We start from the raw sequence: 27946 nt of genomic DNA, 5'->3' as shown, positions 1-27946 counted from the left end.
GGGAGGGTAGAACGTGTAAAGAAGTTATTAAAACATGAGTAACTTTTATAAGGCTAATAGAGCTCTGTGGCAAATAGAAGAAGCAAATGTGAGAGAAGAAAGGAGGAATGTGTTATGATAAACAAGAAAAAGGTGAAGTACATGATGCAGAAAAGAATCCATTCTCAGAGTATACTTGCTTCATCCTCTTCCTGAAATATCAAAATACTTCCTAGAGTACCACACCAACATCTGTTCGGGCTTAGCCCATCTCTGACGTTCAGTTAATAGTACTATTATCTATCTAGGGTAATAATGCTGTTATACTAACTTCAATGCCAGTGTGATTACTGAAGAAGAAGGTAAGATAAAGCTTGGTTCCTCTTGGTGGCCTGAAGTGGAAATGCAAAGTCACAGCTTGAAGCAGTGATTGAGCACCTGGTAGGAGGACAGGGACAACCCAGGGGAGCTCAGGTGCAAGCAGTGTACCTGAGTGAGCAGAAGGGGTGGAGCCAGGATCCACCTCTTCCCAGGCCTCGTTTAAGGGTTGGCAGTGAAGGCAAATGTATCTTGTTGGAGACCCTCTTGTGTGCTTGGGCCTTCTGTAGGTAAGTAGTCTCTTTTATTTCTGTACACACAGGTGCTGTGTTTGAGCTAATCCTCGCTTTCTGCAGCCTAGGACCTTGTTGTTCTGCTGCACTGCTGTGCTTTCCACTGTGTTACACTGCTGCTAAGAGCTTTCTACCACAAAGAATAGTGGGGAGTTACAGGAGCAGTGCTGGTAGATTAAAATCCAGTGCAATCACTGAAGTCTGAAGGACATCATGAAATGAGGCTTTGCATCCAGTGCATGTGTACGTTTTTGCTAATAACCTGTGCTTTTCTGTATTTTTATTATTTGCAAAATACATCATTTCTCATCCTCATAGAAGTATTCATGTTTCACATGAAAGACTTCTGAGCTCAGGTACTGAAATGACCAGAGTTGTAACTTCTGAAACCTTAGGTGAATGGCTGTTATTTAGCAAGGGAACAATCCCAGATCTTAAAACAGTGGATGTTTAAAATAAGTGATTTACACATTTAGATTAGAGCATCATAGTGGCCTGGCCAAGAGCAAATAAACCACAACTGATAATAGGATTGAACTAATGCAATCTCTTTTGTGAATGTGGAAGAATAGGATGTGTTCTCCCTTGCAAATACCTACTTTTTTTTTTTTTTTTAACTTATTGAGATATGAAGTCTAGTTCAAGAACTCTTCTGAAGCTTTCTGATTTCAAGCCTAGATTTGTTCTTGTTTTATTGCTGCTTGATCTCATAACAAAGTTGCCCTTTATCTTTAATAACTCTTCACCCTGACTAGTATTTCTGTTCTGGTTAATATTTATAGGTGACAAGAGTTCCATTATTTAGCTTTAAAGCAGCTGGTTTTTTTTTTTTTTTTTTTTTTTTTTTGCTAGGCTGGCAACGGCTGGGTCTGTAGAGGAGAGTTTATGGTCTGTATCAGATTAAGAAGAAGAAAATGAACAATGAAAGTGGTAATACTGACTTGACTGAGATCCTAGCAACAACTTATGAGATGTATCTGGCTCTTGGCAGTGCTGCCTGACCTAATGCTTCAGCTTGAAAAGCAGTAAGGACTGTGCAAAATGAGTAAGGAGGGCACTCCCGAACAGTCACTGAGAGTCCTGTAAGACCCCCATACAATGTTCAAGTGCAGGTGGCCAAGGAAAGTAGCCAAAAAGGGGATGGAGTACAATGCTTGCTTAACCCAATGAATATATAGGTAGTAGATGTCTCTTTACTCCACCTTGTTAATAATGTAGTACAGTATGTTTAAAAAACAAAACAAAACAAAAAAAACTGAGCGAGAGGCTGTGCTTGATTTGTGGAAATATTGCATCTGGCACTCTGCACTGAAAGTAAACCAGGTTTCCTTTCTAAACATGCATTTTTTTCAGAAGTGCAGGGTCTGTTTTTGGTAACAATGCTACAACATCAAATATGCTTCAGTTGCTCTTCCAATGATGAGCAAACTGCATTGTCTTGGCTTTTTGTCCCTTGTACACATGATTAAAAGAAGAGTAACTGCTGTGACAAACTATTCAGCTGGAAGTCTATACAAAAAGCAGGAGGCATCTACTTCACAGGCGGATTCAAGCTTTTATCATGCTGCATGGCCTATAAGAAAAGGAGGAGCTATGTCACATATCTGCCGTAACTCACGTTCTCATTCTATCATACTTCAGAGAGCTATGGGGATTTATTTTTTTCTTCTATTGCTGATACACAGTCACAAGTAAGAATGTAAATTCTGAGGGAGTCCAGAACAGCTTAATTACACTTAGTGTATTAAACTTTCCAGCAAGCAGAAAGCTTCAAAATATAAAGATTGGTAAAAGCGATAAGCCACATCTTGAATGGAGTTGCATGACTGCAGCAGACTAGGATGATTCTGGTCCTTACTCTTTAGATTTGGTGTTTTGTATTAAGACAAGCAAAAGCAAGACTTTTTCATAGAGGGCAGATCAAGTTGTCAGAGTAGAAGCCTCTCTTGGTGAGCTCAGCAAGCCAAGATTTATTTTGTTTAACTGAGTTTGGCTATAGCTTCATTGCAACACTACTAAAAGGAATAATCCATGAGCAGATGTTAAGCAGTGGTTTCTGAGCCCTGTGCTGTGTTCTGTTCACATACCCTGTATGTAGGTATGGCTCTGGTGGCTGCAGGCTTTCCTAACAGGTTTGCCTACAGTGCAACCATACTAGAAGGCACCTGTGTGACAATCAATGTAGCCTTAATTTCTCATGCATAGTGCTTGTTCTTTGAGGCCAAGGCTCATGTTATGGCATGAAGCATATTTTGACACTAGATGTGGAGCGAACAGCAAGTATAAAGGTCACAATTCCAACTGCTTGCATGCAAAGACATAATAGGTAACTTCCCAATTTTCTGCATATTGGAGTGTTTTATTGACCTGATTATGGCTCACAAATAGTAAATATTTTTTTGAATAATGATATTAATAGTGTTTTCTAGCATGAAACCATTCCAGAAGTCTGATTAGTAGGGGGAAAACAGTATTTGCATTCACTGAAACTGGTGAAGAAGCTTACCAAATGAGGCAATTGGACCTGCTGTTTCTGGTGACTCGCCATACTAAGTGGCAGTTCACCACCTTGTCCTCAACCCTGGATGTTACAGAGTTGCTGTTACAGCTGAAACCCAAGGCAGGCCTGTAGGCTTTGAAGACAGTGGAGAGGTGATACCTGCAGCTCAATTTTCCTGCAGACTGATTAGTGGCATCTGGTACAGGTTTGCTTTCAGTCACTTTAATTTCAGACATTTGAATGGGTGGCAGTCACTGACCTCAAGTCACTTGTGCTCTGGTTAGGTAAGCATGCTTAAGAAGCATTGGCTACTAGGACCTGTGTTTTGCATTCCACATTCCCCTCTACCATCCACTGCCTTCCTGCTCTTTGTGGCTGGTGAGAAGGCAGGCCCAGGCATTAGCTATGCAAAGATCTATTAGAATACTCAGAATTTAAGAACTGAGCTATAAGTGATGTCCAAAGATACAGTCTCAAGCACTCTATTTTGTTTTAGAGGCTGTGGCAGATCTGTGTTTCTGGATGGTGACTTGTCTATCAAGTCTGAGATTACAGTGAACCTTTCCATCTCATCACCTCTTACCTTGGACTGGCTGCATGGGCTGACATGCCATCAAGACAGCGCTCCAGGAATTAAGAATGTTAGCAAGTCACGCTGTTAAGAGTTAGGGGGGCTGTGCTGGCCAGCCCTTCCTGTGATGTACAGGTGTGCTAGAACAGTGGGGAGAGAGGGAAGGCATATTCTTGAGGAACATTTTTTATTTAAAATTAACTATGGTAACCACTTACAAGAGCTTCAGTCTAATTATGGCCCCTCAAGCTACTGAATTCTCACTGTCTCCTTCTCAAAGTACAGTCCCAAGGGGACTGCTCTGGAGAGACAAAAAAGTGTTCAGTGTGGTTTAAAATATGGTAGATACATTTCAGCTACAGGTCACAGTGTGTTTTTTTTCCCCTTTGATCTCAAAGAAGGAAGAAAAGTGAGTCAATGTGACTGGAATACTACCTGGCCATCCCATCTTTTTCTTGCTTTAGAAGGTAAAACTTCAGATGCTCTGGGTGCAACTTTGAGTTGTACCTCAGTAGCTCTGGTGAGGCTGCTGATGCAGCGCTTCTGTGTCTGAGTGCTTTCTGTAAGTGCTGAGGAAAAGACAGTGGGCCTGCTAGTGGGGCAGCCAAGTCCATGGGAGGGCCTGAGGGGAGAGCTTGAGCTCTGAAGCAAAATGTAGGGTGCAGATATCTTATCCAGAAATAGAGCCGCAGATCTTTGGGGATGCATAAAAGTGGAGCTGGCTTGTTTCTGAAACCCAGTCTCCAAAATGTATTCAATGGCAAGGATCTACTAATATGTTTGGTTATAAACCAGCCCTGGCATAATCGCTCAGCAAATTTAGCTGGAGAATTCTGTGTCTGTGTTAAACTTCTCTTGCATTTTTATGACTACTTCACAAATTTTGTGTTGCAATGAGCCAAGAGACTTTTATTTTTTGATAGAAACCAAACCACTCTTTTTTTTTTTTCTAAACCCACTTCTACCTGTTGAAAAAGCCCTTTGTTTCTTTCTAATTATCAAATAACAGATGGCTTATGTTAGCTTCAAGGGATGAGGAATTGGGATTTGGGAACTGGGATAACAAACTGGTCAGTTATGCTTGGATTTCAACTACTGTTGTTTACCAATGGCTCTGGCCCAGTATTGCAGGACTGTTTGTGCAGTCCTCATCCTTTTGAAGTTTCTCCAAAAGGCAGGAACCAAGATGCTTCTCTTCTGGATTATGAAATCTGTAGGAATTGAAGTAGGAATTTATCCTCTTGTTGATTTTGGAGAATGAGAAAGAGAGGAAAAGGCTTTGGTCTGATCTTGTTAATGAGCAAAGATGACTAAAACAACTCTCTTGGCCAAGTAAACTTTTGGCAGGATCAAATCTCCCTGATGGTTTTGTCCTAAGCCCAGTCTCTTAGTGGATGCACACAGTGTCAAAATGGCACTGATATATTTCTTAGCTCTAGATGTATATTTACAAAAGTTCATAGAAAACAAGTATTTTCTGGTGAACTCATGTGACAATGGGTTTGAGAATGATTATAGAAGTTACATAATCTGAATTTTATGATAGTGTTCTACTCTGCAAATCAGCATATTGGTTGGCAAATGTCATGGTAATGTTACGTTCCTTTTTAATAATCTTTTCTCAGAACACAGCATAAGTGGGAGTCCTTTGTAGCTGATTACTCCCTTTGCTTGGAGATATCTATACTTAAGAAATGACCTAATCTGCTGTTCTTCCCTTTGTTTGGAATTAAAAGGAAATAGAATCTTTATCCTGTTTGGATTTATATAATCCTCAGCACTTCTTTGTAAGAGTAGTAGCCTTCGTAGTTTTGTGCAGTGCCTAATGCACCTTCTGGCAATGCTGTGTATTTACTGAAGCACTTTTCAAAACATTTAATGTGTATGTAAAATTGTGTAATGGCCTTCATTGCCAATGTATTGGCATCTGAGCTACTCTTTTTGCTGGTGGTACTGGTGTGAGGAAAAACATCCTTCTCTGGAAATATCATATGGGTTTGATGGGTAGACTGCTCAATGGATGAGGATCTGGCTGCAAGATTGTACCCAGAGAGTGGTGGTCAATGGCTCGATGTCTGGATAGAGATCAGAGATGAGTGGTGTTCCTCAGGGGTCAGTGCAGGGACCTGTGCTCTTTAATGTCTTCACCAGTGGGTTTAAGTGCATCCCCAGCAGTTTGCAGATGACACCAAGCTGTGTGGTGTGATCAACACACCCAAGGGATGCTAGACAGGCTGGAGCAGTAGGCTCAGGTGAACATCATGAGGTTCAATAAATTCAAGTGCAGTTTCTTGCACCTGGGCTGTGGCAAACTTCTGCTATCAGTATAAGCTGGGGGATGGAAGCAGAGCACAGCTGTGCTGATGTGGGGGTAGTGATGAATGGTAAGTTGAACATGAGCCAGCAATGTGTTCTTGCAGCTCAGAAAGCCCTACAAGGGTGGGCTGAAAGTGTTGGGGCTGTTCAGCCTGGAGAAGAGAAGGCTCTGAGATGTTTGATAGTGTCCTTTCAATATCTAAGAGGGAGCTGTAAGAAAGAAGGGGACAAACTATTTAGTAGGATCTGCTAGGGTGGAACAAGGCAAAATGGTTTCAAACTAGAGAAGGGAGACTTACACCGGGTGTAAGGAAGAATTTTTTTTATAGGTGAGGCACTGCAGCAGGCTGCCCAGAGGTCTGGTGGATGTCCTTTGCCTGGAGACATTCAGTGTCAGGCTGGACAGGACCTTGAGAACCTGACTGAGCTGCAGATGTTCCTATTCATTGCAGGAGAATTGAACTAGGTGACCTTTAAGGGTTCTTTCCAACTCAAATATTTAATGATAAGCATGCTGTCAACTATTCAGCCTTGCTCATGGGCTTATGTAGGTTTTTTTAACCCACTTCTTGTAAGTTGTAATTGGTAGCAAATGTTATAGTCTTTGGTAAATTAATGTGAGTTTCTGGTGTGCTGCCTCCTGGACTTGTTTAAGTCCATATGTTTGAAGATGGAATATGAAAACTCAGAAAGATGGGATATTGTGGCTATTTAGCACTCCTAGCAGGCTGGTACCACTTTTACCCCATGCTCTTGAAATCATGTAAGAAGACTATGAATTAAAAGACTATGAATTAACATTGTATAGAATGATGGTCAAAAGTTAAGATGGCAGAGTTGTGTGTATTTTTATTTAGTTGCGATTCCTTGGGAGTGTTGTACTTTAAATTGTTTTTTGTTTTTTTTTTATATAAGGTATTTTGCCCTGAAAATGAGACTTCTAAATAACTTTTAAAATGTTTCTTTTAGCTTTATTGCTGAGACCACGGTGAAATTACTCCAAGATAAAATTTCAGACTCTTCAAGCCAATGACCTGATAGAAATGGGACTTCCTGAAATGAAGTCATCAAGGTAAGTGAAAAGTGAATTTGTGGAAAAATATCTACAACTGAGACTGGGGAAAGCAGGTGTTAATGATGGCATGCATTTAATGTATTCTTTGTTGAAATGTTTGCTGCTTGCAGTTATGAGCCCTGCTGAGGTAATCTGTTTTATTTTACTTATGTGAAATCACCACGTTGTTGGCTATGCTACTTATTACAGAATTGTGGATTTTCTAAAACTGGTGTCTCTGAGGTTTTCTGGTATATTGTTGTGGCTGGCTCTTGGTCTTCTGCTAATATGTCTGACTTTGCTTTGAAGCATTTAATTTATTACTCTGAGAAAATTATATAGGGAATTTGTGTTGTTGATAGTCTCAGCTCTAATTTTTTTTTATTAAGTGTTGTTTTTGGTCTGGATCTAGAAACTTGTATGACAATACTGCCAATACTACCCTTTGTAGAGAAGACCCTTGTAATGGCTTTACTTAGCAAGAAAAATCTTCTAATGGTGGACAGAAGTACAAGATGCTACAAAATAATGTCCTTTCTTGCTTTTAGAAAGTTTAAATGTTTATCATTAAGAAAAGAGAATGTCAGAGCTGTGCCAAACACAACATATTATTGTTTTCCGTTCCAGTGTAAGCATTTGTCCTTTGATATGAGTAGCAAGAGTACTAAGTTTGTGATAATGGGCAGCTACACTCACCCATTTTGTTGAGAGTTCATCAGCAGACCTTTGCTGTGCCTGTAGTGCGATTTGCAGACGATGTGCTGCGTTTACCTAGAAGGACAGGAGGTATTCTGTTCTGTTCTTGACCTTGTTTTCAAGAATGACGGTGTGTTGGCCAAGCGTGTTGTTGCGTCCTGCCTCACATAAGGATTAATTTATTAGAAAGTACTGACTGTTACTAAGACTTCAAAGCTTTGGCACTTTATTATGTAATCTTCAGCTTATTCCTCCAAAAGCTGTGTTTTCCCCAGTGTGTATGTAACCTAGGCTCCCAGTCTCCTCCTAACTAAAACCTTACCTTTACAAGCTTTGTGTGTAGTTACTCCTCTGTCCCGTTTGTTTTATAATCCAAGTCTTTTTTGCTGCTAAATATTCCAAATCTGAAGTAAGCGCTGGCTTTTCACGCACGTGCCTCACAAAAGTACATGCTCTTATTTACCAAGGAAACTTAAAGGCCAAGTATTTTCAGCCATTCAACTAGGGACTTGAAAAAAAGAGTGGCAAGAAGAATCTGAAAGAAATGTTTGGAAGTGATTAGGAGATGAAACAGACTTTGGTTGCAGAGGTGTGCTGTTTCACTAACTGCAGAACACATTATCGACATGTGTATGAGTGGTTGGGCTAACCAGACTAGTGAAGGAAACCCCATAACAAATACTAGGCTGGGGTTTTCTGGCCCTTTCCCTTTTGTGCTGGAGTTGTGCTGTATATCTTGAAGATCTATGTTTAGACTTCTGTTCTTCCCCTAAATAAAGCCTGGAGAGGCTTTCTTCTAGAGAAGAAACTCTAGCAAGGCAAGATGTGGCATTTCCAACCAAACTTAAATCAGGAAGAACAGCAGCTACAGACTGAATAACCAAAAAAAAAAAAAAAAAAAAAAAAAAGTTTCTGATGTACTTCTAATATTTAAGAAAGAACTTTACCCCCAAATAGCAGTGCAGTTTTCTACCACCTGTATCAGAAAATTTATCATCCTTCAAACATGCAGGCCTTTGAAGTAAAGAAATAAGCAAGGTAAAAGTAGACCAGAAGTATTATCCTGTTGTAGGTGGGAGTCTTTTGAATTTCTGTGAGAGCTTGTGTTACACGTGAATGATACAGATAGGCAGAAATAAACCAGAAATGATTTTGGGGCACCCTTTCCAAAGATTAAAGGGAGACAAAGGTTTTCAATGTGTGACTCCAAAATTCTCAGCATTAGGATTTTTACTGTGTACATGAGTACAAACTTCTGCTTTTCTACATCTGGAACAAGGAGAAGAGAGTTTGTAAAATGAGTGACCAACTGCTGGGCTGTGGTTGCTGAGTCAGTTTTGATTTCTTTAATTCTGCTCTCTTAGAAAATTCAATTTGAAAGTTGTAATTTTTTGTTTGGATGCAGAACAAAACACTTACTGGTTGTTAGAATTCTTGTTTTCTGGCCAAGGCTCATCAAAACAGATCTCAAAAGTCTTAAAATGTTCTGTCATTATCCTTTTAAACTGTATTTTGTTCTGGTGTCCAGCTTCTCTTCTAGGCTGCATCCAAGCTTAGAGATCTGTAGCTCTGACATTGTAAAAGTAGTTTTTTCTTCTATTTCTTCTCTTCTCCCACCCCTGCCCCAACTTGTGAGATTTTATTTCATGAAAATGCCTGCTCTCCTGAGATTTTTGGTTGTTTAGATAAGCAGCCAAAAGTTCAAGCTGAAGTTGAGTTCAGATCTTTGAAGTTCACCTTTACAAATCATAAACTGAACTGCCTCCCATACGAGCTTTTTCTTTATATTTTAATAGTCTTTAGAGAATACTTGAAGTCATCAAATCTTGTTCCCTGCTGTATTATATACTACTGACCAGTTTTGCTAGATTCATGCATTTTCTGCCTCAGCAGGAAAAAAAATATACTAAAAATGTGATTCCTTCTATTCAAAAACTGCTCTTTATTAAAGAAAAATACATATATAGATAGACACAAATCAACCCACCTCTCTACTTCATTCTCACCTTTTGGTGGTAATCAAGAGTCACTCCCAAACTTCACACTTTTCAAGAAAGGTAATGGTGAGTTGATTTTAATGAAATAAAAAGCTGCAGAGAGAATGGAGTGTAACCGTGTGTAGAACCACCAAGTTCCTGAAGGAACTGCTTTTGAGGAAAGCATCTTCTCCAAGTGTTAGATTGGACACAGTTCCACTTGGTGTCCCCACATTGCACTCTGGTTGGGACAGGCTGGTAGGCCTTGAACCCTCAGTGTGCTTTCTACTTAGCTAACTTTTGTGATGGTATCTTTTAATATTAACTACTGATGTTTTCAATGGTATCAATTTAAAAAACAAACAATGCATACAGAAACTGCTTTTTTAATAGTTAAACTCAGAATCAACCTTCATTTGGAGGAACAATTCCTGATGAGCTCATTTCAAACAAAGTTTTGTGGTATCAAAAATGAGCTGTGTTAGGACAGAAGTTTAAGTAGTTGGTCTGTGTTGTGCTGCTTTAAAGATACGTGCAGAGTGACTAGAATGATCAGAAATATCACAGAAGCATCTTTTGTCAGTTTGAACTGATCTTTTACCATAAATTCCTGTTCTGTTGATGTGGTAACTTTGAATAGTTTAGTAAACCAGCTTACAAAATGCTACCAAGCTGCATGTTCCCATGCTTCTATTTCACCACTGCCTTAATTTTCCTTTGAGGATAGTTTTCTGGGAAAACCCTTGAAGCTATATTACTAATGTGATCAGAGTTGAACACAGATTTTTGGAGGGTTGCAGTCTGTGGAAGATGCATGAGACAATTACCTGCAAGCCTGCTTTACAGAAATTGCAAACCCTGGAACATGGCCTAGATTCCATACTGCGTACTGGAGGAGACACTTAGTGTTTGTTTTTTCATTTGTTCTAAGGTACTGAGTAGGGTTGTCCTTATTTTGGCTGCAGTGATAGCAAGAGAGCTAAGCTACAAGCTGCAGTTTGCTGAGCTTGTTGTGGAACTTAGTGCAGTAAGGTGTGGAAGTTTGTTTGGTTTAGAGTTAACTGTTCATCTGAAATGCAGTATGCTCAGAGATGCTGCTTGAGTTGGATACATGATACAAATCTTCCTACAGCAAAAAGAAACTGGTAGGCTATAGAAATTAGCATGAAGAAACAAATTCTGTAACAGCTTATGTGAGGTTTCTTGTGGTTGTTGCCACTGATCTGACTGCTGAGGTATCTTGAATCGGTTTGCTTTAAAGTGAAATTAATGCATCTCTTACTTCCTTTGCTCCTTTTTCATATGTGGTACTGGTTATTTCAATTGGCAGTGATAGATTATCTAGTATTGATCATGATCTGACTAAGGATTTGGTAGTTCTTTAAACATCTCTCAGACTTCAACTTTTTAAGGTTTAAAATATTTATTTCAAGTTCATGTTTGGACTTAGTGAAATGACACTAGAAAAGCAATAAATTGGGTAATCATTTAGTTTCAGTAGGGATAAATTTTACTACTGAAACAATGCAAATACTTGTTTTATGTTGCTGATGATTACTGACTGAACAGTGGAGTGTAGCAGCTATGGAAAATTCCAGGTAAAAGTGTAAAATGATGAGTGAAAAATATCAAGGGTAATACTTGTTAAATGTGATTTCATTGACACATATCTAAAAATGTCTCCCTAGGTCACCTGGGAGTTGTGAGGTTGAGTCATGTTAGCCCTTTTTCACATTTACTCCATTTTGCTCATACTTCCTGAATCTATTCTGTTTTTCTCTTTTTTTCTTTTTTGCTCTGCTGGTTTGTTCTTTCTTGGCTTTATTTTTAATTAGTTAAACATAAGTGGCCTTTGACATAGGAAAGATTATGAAAACAGTGGGATGTTGGTAACTGCTTTGAAAGAGTAAGGCAAATATTTTTGTGTGTTCTCCTTTGTCTTATGTCTCTCCTGGGGCTCAGTTGTCAGTAAGTGAAGTAAAACAGCCACTTGAGTGGGGAAAAGGGAATTTATTTAGAATATTTCTTAGTTTTCTGTGCCTTATAGCTAGAGGCCTAATAAATCTTGGTTCCATTGTGCTGTGCAGAGCTACAAATGTGTAAAATGTTTAACAAGAGCCTCTGAACATTATGGTCTAAAGTGTTATAACAGACAAGACCTGGCAGGGAGGCAAAGTACTTAATTTTATATATGCGTATCAACAAAGATTTGGAATTGGCATTCAGTTGTGTTTAATACAACTTGAAGATTTGCCCTCTTATAATGGAGTCTAAATGGGCACTAGTCTTCTGGAAATCTTGCCTATGCAGCCATGTTGGGAACATGGGAAGAGTTAATGAAGTTACCTGTTACTGAGGGGTTTGTGGGACCACACATCTGTGATAAGGGCGCTTCTGAACTCCTGCAATACATGTTACTGAGCCTTCTTTGTGACTCATGAGCTGATGAACCCTTCTGAGGATGCTTTGATGAAGACATGCTTTCCTTTATTTTTCTCTAGCTAAATTCCTTTGCATATGAAAGTAGGTTTTGTTTGTTTTTATTTCTGGATAAGCAAATACCTTTAATTTTGGCTAATATATGGGTAGCTTGATCAGTCATCTTGAAGCCTGTGGACATCCATTACATGCAACACATGCAAGGAAAGCAGCTTGTGCAGAGCGCTTCTTGGCCGTAGAAACTGTATTAACTTATGTAGTATTTCCCAAATCAATATTGCACTGTTCATCCCTTTGAAATTAACTGAAGGGAAACAGAGGTTGATTTTTGGAATGAATCCATTTAGAAATACCCCTGCCCTACTGTGGTGGTATTGGTGAGGCTGGCAGGCAGCAGCCATGCTTAATTGTCATTCTGCACTGTAGGGATGTTTTCTAGACAGGGGGAAGGTAAGAAATAACACAGGAAAGGTATGTGATAGATTTTGCCTTGATGCTGCCTGGCTGCCATGGAAGGGGAAGTCATATAAAGGAATCTAGGTTTGGTTATATGTGCTGGAGTTAAATTGGACATAATGCTGCCTTGCAAGAGCTGATGAAAATTAAAATAATTCCACAGATACAAAGTTTTTTTTTAAAAAAAAAAAAAAAAAATGAACAGGTACCATTTAAATGATAAAGGGCTTCTCTATAGGGTTGCAAGTATAAAATAGTTGACATTTAAAATGTCAATAGTTTCAGCATTTACCATAGAGTTCTGACATTTTAATAGCAACCATTGGAGCTTTTGTTTGTTTTAAACACTTAAATTCTTGTAGCAAATTATTGGTAGTCTGGTCATCTTTGAAAGGTGGTAGCTTCTTCTGGGACAACAGCTACTGGGGAAACAGAACCCATCATTTTTGTGGTGGAAGTCATTGAAATAGGGTCAGCCATATAAAAATAAACACTTTCTACTGCTGATGTTTGCATTTTGCTTGTGGCAGGAAATGGAATTAAGGTCAGGTATAACACTCATTTCCTTGAAATTTGTGTTAAAATCTTTTTAAGGACCCAAAATAGTAGTCTGGGCCTTGGCGAACCTCGTTCTTCTCTGGATTTGGATGGGTAGGTGGCTTTTGCAAATCCAGTCCCTCTGTGCCTTCCCTTCTTTGAGCGATGACTTCTTAAACTGTTTTAGGGAATGACTGCTGTGGCTTCCCTATAGATGTGAGCATAGATGTTCTCTTTGATTATTTGGTGTTTTATGACCACTAAAGAAGTGCTTATATTGAAAACTTTTTTTTCTGTTATTTGAATGTTGACCATTAATGGCATTCGGCTCTTGCCAGAAAGATCCCGAAAAAAAGCAGCACAGCGAAACAAAAACTTCATTCAGTGCCATTCTTATTTCCTGCACATGTATTTGACTTATCTATGCTTCTAATCCAGTTTCTGCAGTGTATTATGTCTCATAGGCACCTGAGTGTCCACTTAAGTCCAAAGTGTCTGGAGTTAGGATCCATCAGTTTTTATCTACTCTGCATCATACACACAGCAAAAGGAAACAAAGTCCCCAGTTCCATATGGGCAATTGAAACAAAGCTCTTTTGGTTGAAGAGCACTGCAGGTGTAGCTTGCTGAAGTAAACCTATTGTGTGTGAAATGTGCTTTGTTGCAGCTTTGTTTGTAGGATAAGGAATTCCAGTGAATGCATAGTGTATTGCAGTTATCTTATTCTTGGCTTTTATAAGACATAGTATAAACTATTAACTATAAAAATGCTCTGTGACCTATGCCTACTGGGATGAGCCTCAAGTTCTTTAATTGCACTCTGTTGATGGGTTTATATTGTGTCTTATAACATTTCAGTGTTTAGAAGGAAATCTCACATGAAATTAAAGCTGAGACTTTTCCCTTTTGAGCTGAACTCTCTCTAATAAAGGGTTTATATGAGCTATCTGCAACTCTCCAATGAGCTGAAGGGTTATAATGCTGTTTATTTTATGGCATGTCATGTGTCTTAGCAGACTAGCATCCTGAGTTCTTCAGAAGACAGTTGGAGGGATTTACATCAGCAGTGAGTAAAGATGATGTCTGATATGGCCATTCAAATATGCAGCTGAGCCACCTGTCTGTGTAAAATCAGTGGAAGGGATCAGAAGCAGATCCTCTAATCAGTCCTCTAATTTCCATGCAAGAGAAGGGAGCTGAGTTTGTACTCTCCCTCCCCTTACACAGTGGTAAGCACTATAGCCTCAGCCTCCACACTGGATATATTCTTAAAAATTGGTAGAGATTCTCAGCATTATAGAATCACGTTGTGGTCCTTGCAGTTCTCCTAGAAAACAGAAATAACTGGCCATAGGATCTTTGAAGTGAAAGCTGTATCTTCATCTTTCTAGCATATCTAGCTAGAGAGGAGAAAAAAAAAAAAAGATAAGGAAAAAAACTCCTGTAGATTGCAGTCTGCATAGATGGCAGAGAGGTTAGTGCATGAGTGAGGGGCACTCTGCAATGTCATGAGAAGGAGAGCATTCAGGCCCATTTCTCAAAGGGAAGTGAGCTGCAGCTGTGAATCTGCATTATGCTGTTTCTCCCTTTACGCTACTGTCCTTCACCTTTCCAAATTGTTTGGAAGCCAACACACCAGTGCTACACTTCAAATGTGAGTGTCCTGCAGTTAAGGGAACAAATAAGGTAGTAGATAGAGAAGAACAACTTACAGGGAACACACTTTTGCACATGCTGATTAATTGACTCTGTTGGTGGCCTTGTAATGCAACTGGAGACGCTGTGGTGCCTGCAGGTTTTCCCAGCTGCTTTAGTCTGTATGTGTCATGGAAAGATTAATGCTGTGACATAAGGCTATAAAGTGACCTCGTGTGTCTCTGTGATGACTTTTGGAACTGGTACATAAGGTTGCTCTCCAGCTTTATTGTTTTGTTTTTAATGAGCTATTATCTTCCTGCAGGATGCTGCAAATAGTGGTGTGGTTTCTCAGTAATGCATAGGGACTGAAAAAATGTCCTTTTATGGTAATCTCTTAAATGTGATGCCGTTTTCAGTAAGGAGTTAATGTTGAAAGATTATTGTTGAAGATACAGTGGATCACTATGTCTTTGAAGGGCAACAAACAAAACCCTGAAGCAAAGATCCTAATGATGTTAACACCTACATGATCTACTAGCAACCAAAAATACTGGTCACAAATCTTACCATGTTTTAAGCTGTCCTAGAATGACTCTTCCTAGCAGAACTATTTCAGTCTGTAGTTTAACACATGACCATAAAATCTTTTTCATTTTTTTTATTAAGATGGGACTACTGGTTATAGCTCTGGCTGCTACATGTTATACAGTAGGTTCTGTTCATGCAGGCTGATAAAACTGAAGCAAGTTCAAATGTGGTGGGACTGAATGTTGGGAAAACCTTCTAAATTCAGGGCACTTCTGTCTCATTTAATCCCCTGGTGTTTTTGTTATTATTTTTTTTTTTTTTGCACTGTTCATTCTTCTGATTAAAGTTTGAACAAAATTGGCCTGAAGTAGCAAGGTTTCTGCTTAGCTTTGTGTATTTTTATAGTTATTTGGGGGTAATAGTACTTATGTTCATATTAAAATCAGTATTAAGATTAAATAAGGCTTTCTTTGTTCAAGATATACTACAAAAGATGTGAAGGATGTGGATTATTGTCCATCTATAAATGTCATATCTTTGCAAATCTTATGACATCCCTTGATTATATTTTGTAATGCTTTATGGATACAAAAATTAAAAATTCAAAAAAAGTTAAAAATTATATTTGCATGAGTGGGGTTATGGCAGCTTTTTCTGGTAGTAGTGAGCTGTGATAAATTGTCTGATACATGAACTACTTCTTTACTTGAGAACTCATCTGCCTACGGAAGGCTGAGTCAGATGTTGGGGGCAGTGGGTGGATTTCTGTAGCAATGTCTGAACTCTAAGAAAGTCACTGCTTGATGTCCTGTTACAGCCGTTTCCAACACAGTATGTTGGTACTTGTCTGCTATTTATCTTAGCACTATTTGCCCTGGTAGTGAATAGATGTGCAGAAATGACAATATGAAGAGCAATATTATGAGTAGAATGCTTCAATGGGAATGAATCATCGATAGTAGCTGTGTATAGTATGTTAACAAGAAAAGCCAAGCAGCTGTATTAAATTCCCTGCTCTTTATTTAGAGGGCACACAGACTTCTGTGAGGGAATTGAATGCCACACTGAATTTATAGGGGGAGAATAAGGCATGGCAGGGTCACCCCCGCCTGTGCCGTGGGTCTGAATGTAGCATGACACTTGGAGCTTGGAAATGTAGAGAATCAACATAAGATGAGCATTTAATATTGCAAAATATTTCTTCAAATTTGAGTATGAATGGGATAAATTAGCAAAGTTAAACACTGTGCTTCCTGAGGACAAAAAGCAGTTCTTTATTACTCAAGTGTTCTCCGTTGCTTCTCAGTGTTGTTGTCTATATAAATTTTGCAATAAAAGTCAGTCGTATCAGGCTTTGTTTATTAGTGTCACTCCTAAGCTTTGGTGTTTTTGTGTGAAAGCCAAACAGTGACACAAAAAATGGCTGGGAAGTCCTGAGGTGCTAATTGCTATCTGTTACTAATTATTTGTTTTCAAAGTACGTAAAAAACAATTAGCAGTTGCTACACAAGTTAATTTGGCAGTATTTAATTGTGTGGTACTGATCTTTGATTCAGAAAATACATAGGGCAAGCTCTGTTTATTGCCATTTTCTCCCACAGTTTCTTCTTTCAATTGGGAACCCTGATCTGTGGTATAATGGCAACTTCCAAAAACATTTCTGCACAGGAAAGCAGCAGTGATCTGGCTTGCTTATAGTTGGTGGGGCCTGGGGACGGGGATGTAGGAGCTGAAGTGAATTATACAACATGTGCTATTTTTGCCCTGTGTGTATAAGGCATCTGCTAGGAGAGAGAAGGTTGAGAATCTTGCTCGTCAGCATAAAGCAGTATGTGTGTATGTGGTGCACGGCTGTAGTACCACAGCAGGTCTGAAGTTTCTGTCATGCCCCACAGCAGCTCGTGGTGATGATGGATTCTGAAGGCAGCATTACTGATAATGCTCCTTTTTGGGGCAGTAAAGCCTTTCTTGCAACAGAACAGGCATGCACAGTTGGTAGTTTCCTTTACATCTGCATACAAGTTTCCTTATTCAGAAGGGAGCGGTCATTCTGTTTAACGGGCCATAGGTTTTTTTTTTCCTGTGGTTTAGACATTTGCCTGCTAGGTCAGAGGTTTGAGATTCCTTGCCCATCTATAGCAGGGATTCAATTTCTTTCTGTGTGTCTGCATTTTAATCTGGTGACGTGGGAACAATTAATAATGTTTTGGTTGTGTATTTTGATAGATTTTTGACAAGGAAGATGCTATTTATAGGCATTGTATTGCAAAGGCTGTAGTAAACATTATTTATAAATGGCTGAGATTTTTTTAGTAGAGAAGGCAGTTACTCAGATGGAGAGAGCTCCCTTTTACAATGCTGGAAATGTTGTTCCAAATTAATAATTCCGATAGCAACTAATTGAAAACTTATTTAAATTTGCTTGGTGCCATCATTTCATTTCAACACTGTGATGCCTGTGCAGTGCCAGGACCTTTTCTCTGGGGATTTACATGTGCTTTAGTTGAGTCACAAGAGAGAAGTCCAGTTGTTTTCTCTCATAGAAAGGGCATTATTATACTTCAGAGAAAGTAAGGCAGGGTGCATGATTCTTTAAAATAAAAAAAAAGTTTAGAAAATGTTTTCATGTTTTGAGGCCTGTACTGAAGTTTGAAAATTGAAACATGGAATAAACTACAGATGTTGTTCCACTACCTCAAACGACAAGCTAAAAATACAAGCTTGTTTAGTGTCTTAAAATGTTACAAAATGCAAAAAACAGGCACTTCCAGCCTGAATTGGTAGGAGTAACTATGGCTCTAGATTGTATGCACAGAAATTAAGCTGGTGTGTTCGTGAATAGATTCCCCTTTTATGTACTTGTATAAATGCTTTAGAACTTAGTGTAAAATTCTTCATGGTTAGTAGAAAAAGCATAATCATCGTGGACTGGTGGAAGCTCTGCTCGTTTGTGTTGTATATTGGATTTCAAAAGACAGTTATCAAGCTGTTAATGGCTCACAAAACAGCCCCTTCACCCCTGCTGCTATTCCTGGCATGAAGCTTCTGTTGAATGGATGAAATCCTTGAATGCATCTATTGCTTGGGATTCTTTCTCACTGTCTCTCAGCGATTTTTGTTGATTATTGTGCACTTATTTAGCTGTAGCACTGACTACTTCTATTCTCAGGCTGTCCACATCTGTGATAACATCTGGAGACTGTGCGTGCCTGCAAATACATGCAGCTTCTTCACGGGAGACTGTACACTGATGTTAATTGAGAAAGGAAAGCTTGGTGGGCCAGTTGGGATGCTACACCATAGAAATTGTGAATGCACCTCACTGTGGTTGATGCTTCAGCTATGAGCCTCTCAAGATTTTTCTTGAAGATTAAAGAGATGTTCCAGAAAGCAATTCAGCCCCTTACAGATCTAAAGCTGCTTGGCCATGAATTTTTCTTCTGACTGCAGAGGAAATCTAAATGTGTACATTAGTGTTTAAATTTAGGATTGTACTTTTAATTCGCTTCCTATCCGTTTCCTCATGTTTTGGCTTGTACTGAACAGCCTTGGAGTGGTTTCGAGTGCACGTTACCTGCTGTGATGGTATCTGCAGAAGGCCATGATTACGCTGCCTTCAGCGATGGATTAGTTATTTATCTTTTCCTATGACTTCTGAAATATCACCAAACCATCACCTGGCTTGTAACTGTACTTTTTGAGCAAAGCCCTCTCATGCTTGCAGAATTCAACATTTCATGTTGGGTTCTGATATGTGTACTTGGAAGTTGTTGCCTGTATTTCCTCTGTCCTACATTCTGTCTCAGTGTTTCAAAACAGACAGTGCACCCACCAAACAGCCAAACTGGAGTATTTTCTGCAGATATCTTTGGGATTTTCAAGAGATGAATACAGGTTTATTCATACAGTTGAGTCTGGGTATATTTCTGGGTTGGAATTCACGAAAATATTGCTGCTGTGGAAATTTTAGAAAATTATTAAAGCCCCTTCTCTAGGGATTACACTAACTATGGTCAGTGGATTTGAGTTATAGTTTATCATAGTCAGATCTAATATAGGAGTTTGCTCTTGGGGTAAACATGCATCAATCTAGTTGCCACTGAGTAGGCACACAAAGTACATAAACAAGAAATAAGGAATCTGTAACTCAGAGTACTTGGGTCATAATAGGGCAGGGTTGGAATAGTCTGTTCTCTGCAGTGTGGGGAAAGCTGGATCAGTAACAGTTTTTTTTAATGAAGCCCTTGTTCTGTGGAAGTTCTCTGGTGAAGAAACTTTTTCTAACTTGATACATATTATCAGATTATTCTTTGGTGTGTTATGAATATCTGCAAAAGGTGTAACACCAATGGTAACTACACACAGAGCAAACGCTGCAGGAACTTCAGCTTCAGGGTTTACTTTCCATTCTGAGAGATTTCTAGACTACCTTAAGTTTTGGATGGTACTTAATGTTTAATATTTAAAATCACAGATTTTTCTGACAGCTTGTAAACAAGTCAATGCATTAGTATGCTTGTGCGCTCTTTCCTGCTGGAAGATGTTTGACAATGTTTTAGACAGTTCAAAAATATTTAAATAAAATCAGGTACAAGTTTTTTGAGTACGGTAGCTTTTCTATCAGGAACCAGACAGCTTAATGTTCTGTCAATTAGATTAGAGTTGAAACTGTCTGAATGTGTTTGATAGCAGACAGCTAACCAAAACTTTTTCTCATTGAATTGGATTAAACTGCTGTAATAAGAGCAATTATGTGGTGGTTTGTGGCCAGTTTGCTGACTCTTATTGTTTAAATAAATTTTAAGGAATTTTTTAAGTTTGACCTTTTCTAACATCAGAGAGCAGCAGGAGATTGGAAGTAAACGAACTGACTGAAGACATGTGGAAATGTCAGATTTTCTCAAGCATATAATCAGTGTTGAAAATGGATTATATTAAAGCTGCAGAAGATCTTTGAAACTTCTCAAATCTTTGTTTTTTAAATTAACAGTGTTTAGCTCACATCACTTCTATGTTTTGGTTATGTTCTAGGTGAAACCCTGTAAATTAAGAAAAACCAGGTGGTAATTGCTTTCTACGTATTTTGATACCCCGATGCTTTAGTTCTAACTGATAACTATGTATTCTGCTTGCCTAGTAAGACTTAAGTCATCTTCCAGAAACAGAAATAAAGGAGATCCATGAGAATGTCTTACGATTTCTCTTGAGCTCTTGGATATTATTTGACTCGCAATGGAAGTAAGGAAGGTATACAGGCACTATAAAAGCAGTGGAAATCTTGGTGGAGTATAATAGCAACTTACTCCTGCTGATCTTGTACAGGACCAAAATCTGTACAGAACAGTTCTTTTTATTTATTTGCAAATTAATAAAGGTCTTAGTCATAGTTTCATTTCTGGCTCAGAAATGGGAATGTAGCATAAGCTTAGAAGTCAGGTTAATAAAATATTCACTATAACCTGCATATACTCTGTATAACGTCTGTCAATCTTAATAAGGATGTGAGCACGAGTTAGCTGTTAAATACATGTAACACACAGTGTGGTGGTTCTTTTTTTTTTTTTTTTTTTTTGAAATTGTAGCAAAATTATATGTAAAACAAAGCAGTAAAGTGTACCTTACTTTGTATATTAAAAAAAGGAGTAGCAATTTAAGGAGAGCTAGCTTAGTCCTCTTGTCAAAAGCTTTAACTTTTTCCTAAAAATAACCTTTTTTTTAAAAAATAAATAAATAAATAAATAAAAAATTCATTTTTGTTAGATCCCCAGTTGTTAAATTCCAGTTTTACAAATTTTAAATAAATCTATTTTGGTGCACCTACACTACATGTATCTGTGTTGAAAATATTCCTGGAATTGAGTTTGTATTTGTGACTAAGGGGAGCCAGTAAAAGCTAATGGTAGCTAATGAAAAGCGAAGACATCTCAGCTGTAATAGACTGGAACTCAAATGGAGATGACAATTATACACACTGCTTTAACCTTATGGAACAAATACATCACAATTTGGAGGGGCAGGGTGTCCGTGATGCCTGAGATGTTTCAAAGGATATCACTTAAAACAAAACTTCGGTAAGAGATAGTATGACATAAATGAATTTTTGTGATGCATGGGACTCCTGTCTGAAACAAAAGAATAGAGCCTGAACTGAATTCTTTCTGACCTGAACTTGCCTGCTATCCTAATTTGTGTTGTGAGGAATGTCAGAGTCAATACATCCCCAGCAGGGCTCTGCACGGAAGGGGTGAATGGGAGCAAGTTGATCACAATTCTTTTTTTTCTTCTTAACTACTTAATTGTACCTTAGCTTTATATGCAGTGACTTTTTGTGCTGCCTCTTTCTGAATGATGATAGCCTTGTGTACTTAAAGGGTAATGTCATTTGAGCTTCAGAAAGCATCAAGAAGTTAATGGTAAATGTGAACTAGTGCACTGGCATACTGCTCGGACCAAAACAACAAATCAGATGAGTAGGGAGCAGCTTTTTGTTCTCAGATAACAGAATATTCTATATGCCTGGGAGGGACACTAATATTTCAGGTCTAATTTTTAAATAAATAGATCTAAAAACAAAGAACAAAATACTTGAAGGGATTTGAGGTCAGTTCAGTAGATACATTCAGTTATTTGCTCTGTCACATGCTTAATAAAAAGCAAAAGAACAGAATGACAACTTAAAGATAGGTTCAGAAATTCCTGGATTCCATGTAAATGTTTCAAAGCAGAGAAAAACTGGTATGGGTGGTTGGCCTTTCTAGGGAGGTGTGCTGACACCCTGCCAGCACCCAAGTTATTCTTTTCTGGTGTTCTTAATGAGGGGAAAAAAAAAAAGCAGTTGAAAAACTGTTCTTTTACAAAATTGGAAAATCAAAGTTATAATATAGTTAGTTCTTAGTCTTACTGGTCTGCCATTAGGAACAGGCCTAAGCTCACTGAAACCAGAAGTAAAATGTAGTATTTACATCATAAATCAGAACAGCTTTTTCTAACACATGACCTTTGTAGTTGGGAAACGCAGACTGCATTTTCACAGATGATGGAATGTTTTACATCCTGCTTCTGAACCAGTTCTAAAGTGTTTCATAGTCTAGAACTATTTGACTGCCTTCTTAATCATCACCTTCTTTGAAATGCTCAAACTATTTTGAGTAGAGATGATTGGGAAACCCCAATGGCGGTTGTACAGCTGCCAAATCTGACAGGAAAGGGAAGGCAGTAATCTGTAACATGGGGCAGTGCAGCCAGGGAGCAGTAGTAGTGTCATGTAGCAGCTGATGCTGGTCAAGGTGTGCTGTGGCCTTCATTAGTACTTGATGTTCATCTGGAGGGCTCTCCTTTCTCTACTGAACTACTCAGTGACACATCTCACCACGCAGCCCTCAGTGCCTTTGTCCACTTCAGAATCTTCATAATTGATGGTGGAAGCATAATGGCAGCAGGGTTAAGAACAGGCTGTAAAGTTAAATAAATGTATTCTTTACTATCAGGTTTAATTAACTTTAAGGCTGGAAAGCAGAAGCTTAAGGGAAGTTATGATAGACCTCTTAGCAGAACATGGAAGGCATAATGTTTTTCAGGTCTGAGGACCAAAGTTATAATGAAGACAGTAGGTGGCAGAAAAATCAATCAGTTCTAGGAACTGAAAACAAAACAAGATCCATTATCCTGTAGTGTCTGTTTCACCTCGGGCTCAAAAATTCTTGTCTATGGTCCTTTAATGTGTGTTCTGGAAAGAAGGCAGGAAATGGTTTGGATATTTGGTTGTGTGTGTATTTGGTTGCTAGCAAATTGCCTGTACTTACTTTAAGCTCTGATTTAAGGCAAACTTATTTTATTGGGAAGGTGAGAATTACTTGTGGTTAAGTGCTGAAGAAAGGTCCTTATTTCACTGCTTATAGTGCACTTTAAGAAAGAACATGAGCTCTCTGTACAGTTCAACCACACGTACTCAGAATTACCTTTGATCCAGGCATTCCTAGAGATCTACTTCTAGATTTGCTCTCTTTCCTGACCCCATAAAACAAGGAGGACTTTTGTACTGGGACTAATGCATGCACAGTGGTTAATAGTCATCGTGAGATCTTTCATCACTTTAAATTAAATTCATCTCTATCGTTTTAAGATAAATATTAGACAAGCATTGCTATTTTGAAGCAGTATTTGAAAATCTTGATGTTTGCCTTTGCCACTAGATAAACCTGCTGGGATGCCAGTGTTTTGTGACCCTTACTGCCTGCCTTTGCAGCAACAGCAGCATTGGGGAGTGAAGCTTCCTCTGCTGTGGGCTGAGTTAGTTACATGCCCACTTTAGAAGGAAGCTAATATTCTTTCTCACTGCTGTATTCCAGTTAATAGGCTTCAATGCTTACCCACGTCTAGCAGCTTTGCCAATGCTGTGGCTTTATTTCCATGTCAGTTGTCTGCTCTTGGGGTGAGATGATAAGATGAATATTTCTGTTGAACTCCTTAGTTAACAGTTGATTTAAGTGACTAACAGTCGTAAGGTCATTCCAGAACCTCTTGGGCTTGTAAAGGTTTTCTAACATCTCTCTCTTTCTGTACACTTCTTTCTCCCTGTGTTTCTATATGATGGAAAGTGGATGTAATTGACTGGATAGACACTTTCAGTATCTTTCACTCTATCTTAATGACTTGAAACATCTTTTGCAAAACATGCTTTTGTCTCTTTTTCCATCTTTCTATTAAAAAAATGCCACTGTTATGGCAAAAAGCATTGAATTTTAGAAAGGAAAAAAAGATCCTTAAACTCCACTGCTTTTACACCTAGGCATCTGCTATTTGAACTTCCGTTGTAATTGATCAGAAGTGAAATAGCTAAGGAGTTATTATCAGGCTTAAAATAGTGTGTAGGATAGCTTCCTTAATTGTAAAGTTTTACTGATGTGGAGCTGGATGTGTTTGTGTTTCTAAGGTGCCTTAGAAACAGCTGCAAGAAATAAATGGTTATAAGATGTTTGGCAATGGCAAAACTGTTGACACATTGTGATACCTGTGAATTAGGAGCTTCAGATGTTCTTGCGTAGGTTTAATATGCAGATAATTGCATGATATATTTCTATGATTTTTACCATCTGTAGCAGCTTTATGTCTAATGTTGATGTCTAGAAAGATTTTTGTAAGATAAAAATTAAAATCCAAATTCAATAAAAACCAATAAAAAAACAAATACCAAACCAACAACAAAAAAGGAAACAAACAACAACAAAAACCATCACATAATTTGGTGGAATTCTAAGGAATTGAATTCCACTCCATGTTCCAGGCAAATTATTGATAACCTAAACTGCATAGCCACTCTTCCAGCTTCGTAACAGTATCAGGAGCAGATCCTGGTAGTATATGGGTGGAAAGCTAACCTGTGGTGCTGACAAGCAGTCATATTCTGTAGCTGGATGGACAAACAACTTCATCAAGAGATAAGAACATGTCTGCTTAAATTAGAACAGAATATGAGCCTAGATCAATGCTTTCTGTGTGGGTATCTATCTAGCATTGGATACAGGAAGAAAGCATGCTCTTTAAGTGTGGATATGAATGAAAAGCATTTTCTAAAAGCAGCAGTGACTGACACTGATTTCACAGTCCTGTCTCGGTGTTTTCTTAAATATGTTGTTTGCATGTCCCCTGATCTCCTAAACTTTATTTTATTGTATTTGGAAACATCAGTAGGAAGCAGCTTATTAACTTTTGTAGGTAACAGTTCTGCTCTCAAAAGGTTTCTTACAGTACTGCCTTAATGTTCTTCTTAAGTAGCTGCTACAAGGTTATTGTAGAGACAACAGTAATGCTCTTATCTCCTAGCCTGTTGTTCAGGGGTCAAAACAATATCTTTCCAGTCAACTGACCACTGTGGACAGATCAACAAAACATTGTGGTTTTGAGAAATACTTACTAAATCACTGTGTATACCTTAATATGAACTGCCATTTATGTCCGTGTCTAACTTCTCACTTCCTTGTAGAGATTGCTCTTATAGTTGTCTAACCATAGGTACATGAATGAATGCAACTCTAATTGTAGACACACAAGTAAATGCTTCCCGTTTCCCTGTTTTTTCACCATCTCTTGATATTATCCTGTGGATTTTACTTGTGGATTTTTCAGTTATTTCTTTTCTTTTCCATGTTGGATACTACTGTTATTGCTTAGACTATACCAAAGTGCGTTCTGCTTAGATGCTAACCTTATTCCATAGATTGCACTATAGTCATGTCTTGTGTGCATGGCAGATCTCTCAGCAAGTCACCAGATGCTCTCCAGTAAATAAAATGTGAGCAGTTCTGGGGCGTGTTTATAACAGTCTCTGCTTGTCAAACCTACCTTGAGCAAGCTATTCCTTTGGAAATCAAATTTATGGAACAGTAAGGATACCAATCATGTTAGATTAAATATCTGGCTCCTAGAAATATAAATTTACTGTTGAGCTTCCAACACAGTAGCATCATCGAATTCTGTTTGCAGAGTTCAAAATTTTGCCGTCTCATTGACTCATAAAAGATAGAAGTTGGTTTCCCCTGTCCTGTCTCCTTTGGGCTAAGATGAACTGTCGATAAGATAAGTAGTCTTCCACTTTAACAAAGTGGTCACTAAATAGCTTGGTGCTGCCTTCAGACTGTACTTTTTGATTTTGTCTTCAAATGAGTTTGGAAAACAAAATCTTGAAGACGAGATGTAAACTGTTTTCCTTGAAAACTTATTTCATATTTCATGGCCTTTCCTCTTGTTGTTCAGTGTATTTGCACTTTACTATGAAGGACAAGGTGTAATGAGGAGACTACAAGTCAGACTCTGAAAAGTGTAGGTATCAGATGCCTGTTTATTTCCACTGTTCAGAATTCAAGATTCCATATTTAGTGCAAGAGGAAGAGAACTTGCGAGGTCCAGAAGAGCTGCTATCCAGGTGGAAATGCTTGGCAGAGGTCTGTGTCCAAATGGTAGCTCTTCAAACTTGGAAGTCCAGACACATCTTGTGGTGCATTGTTCAAAGCCAGTTTCTTTCCAATAGAGAAGTGAATAGGACTCAAGTATCAGTAATAACTGAGAGGTACTTCTTGTACCAACAGTACGTAATGATTAGAGCAGTCATCTGGGATATAAGATTTGAGTTCATGCCCCTCTGCATCTCAAAATTTGTCTTTTCAAGGCATTTGTCTACTTTACAGGAAATAATTTTTGGATATAAGCAAAAATATTAGTGATGGTTGTTTTATATATTAACGGCAAAATGAAATCGCCGGTCTGAAACCTAATTGATCATTTGGCAGGAAGGATTGCTGCTTTTTAGATTCTGGTGCTTTTCCTGAACATCTGCTGCAGCATAATACAGCTATTAGCTTTGTAAGCAATCTGTTGCCATCAGATTATCGCACATGGTTTATATCCACTGAGATCTCAAAATTGGCTATTGCAGCTTCAGAGGTTTGCTTGATGAAAAGCTACTTATTGCTGGCATCTGTATGATGAACTATTGCTAGTGGCTGAGAAATTGTATGATCTTCTTATGTTTAACGATGACACCATGGTGATTATGCTGATGTGCATCTTTCATGATCTGCACAAATCATCTCCTATCTGAATAATCATCTTCTGAAAGCAGAGGCAAGCAGTTACAATCCTCTTTTTAGACATGCTCTTTTTAATTTGTGCAGTTCATCCAATATACAAAGCAGTAATATTAATTGAGTTTATTCTCTGGAGTCAAGTAGCAAGCCAGGTTCTTTTTCAAGCCTATTTTTCTATGCAAATCCATCTTTTAAAGTACAGATATTACCAAACAAATACTTGCATAAACTTGTCTGGAATTGTTGAGTGGAAGCATTCATCATATGAATGTTTCTTCCTTTTGGCTTAAACTCAGCCATAGATCGTTTCTTCTCTCTAGTGAAATAATCACACTAAGAAGGCAACGATTTAAATGTTGAAGGTTATCACTGTCCTTAAACTTTCCAACAGAAAAAGCTAGTAGGAAGCTAGTAGGTCAAATGGAGCCTTAATTTCCACCTGGCTTAGTTTCACTGAAACTGAACACAGTAGAAACAATGGAGGTGTAAGCAGTCTCCAAGGATTCTAATGAGTAGTGTATGGGAGTTTTCACAGGAATTAGGCTTCACCATCCTCTCTGTAACAAGCCTGGAGAATACATGAATAATGAGGTGTCACTAGTAGTATTACTGGAGAAATCTTAATCCTTGTTGGATTTCATGAAACTATTCTCCATGTGAAGATAGACTGAATTCTTCCATGTTGCTCAGTTACTCAGAATCACTGGATCTCAGAAGTGGCTTTGCAGCTAAAGAGGTTTAGCTCTGCATATTTGGTTTGTCAGGAGTAGGACACCAACTCATTACTAAGCCCCTTAATAAAAGGTATTATGTATGTTAGAATAAAGAACATGTTGAACTTGATTTCAGGAGCGTTTTTATGTGCTAATGTATGTAATGGAGAAGCTCTTGAGGGAGTACAGAAACCACCACAGCACTGGCAAATGCAGCACCAAGAGTCCGTGCAGTCATGAGGACCAAAAATCAAAGTTGGAAATGGTGTAGCCTAGTGCCATATTCCAAGCTATGTGGATTACAGGGGCACAGCTGAGCAAATATTTCTCCAAACTGTGAATAACTGCTT

The 27946-nt window shown here is 38.4% G+C and overlaps 1 long non-coding RNA gene across 1 annotated transcript; it reads left to right on the top strand.

Moving 5' to 3' along the window:
- Nucleotides 1-520: 520 nt before the first annotated feature.
- LOC128081699 (uncharacterized) lies at nt 521-19431 on the top strand. Its single transcript, XR_008207379.1, has 3 exons — nt 521-587; nt 6947-7049; nt 18471-19431. It is a non-coding gene; the product is annotated as an uncharacterized LOC128081699 (long non-coding RNA).
- Nucleotides 19432-27946: the final 8515 nt, after the last annotated feature.

This window comes from Tympanuchus pallidicinctus, unplaced genomic scaffold (assembly GCF_026119805.1).
Source record: "Tympanuchus pallidicinctus isolate F22 unplaced genomic scaffold, pur_lepc_1.0 scaffold22, whole genome shotgun sequence".
Taxonomy (NCBI): domain Eukaryota; kingdom Metazoa; phylum Chordata; class Aves; order Galliformes; family Phasianidae; genus Tympanuchus; species Tympanuchus pallidicinctus.
Note: the sequence above shows the minus strand (reverse complement) of the source record. Positions and strands in the feature narration are given on the sequence as shown.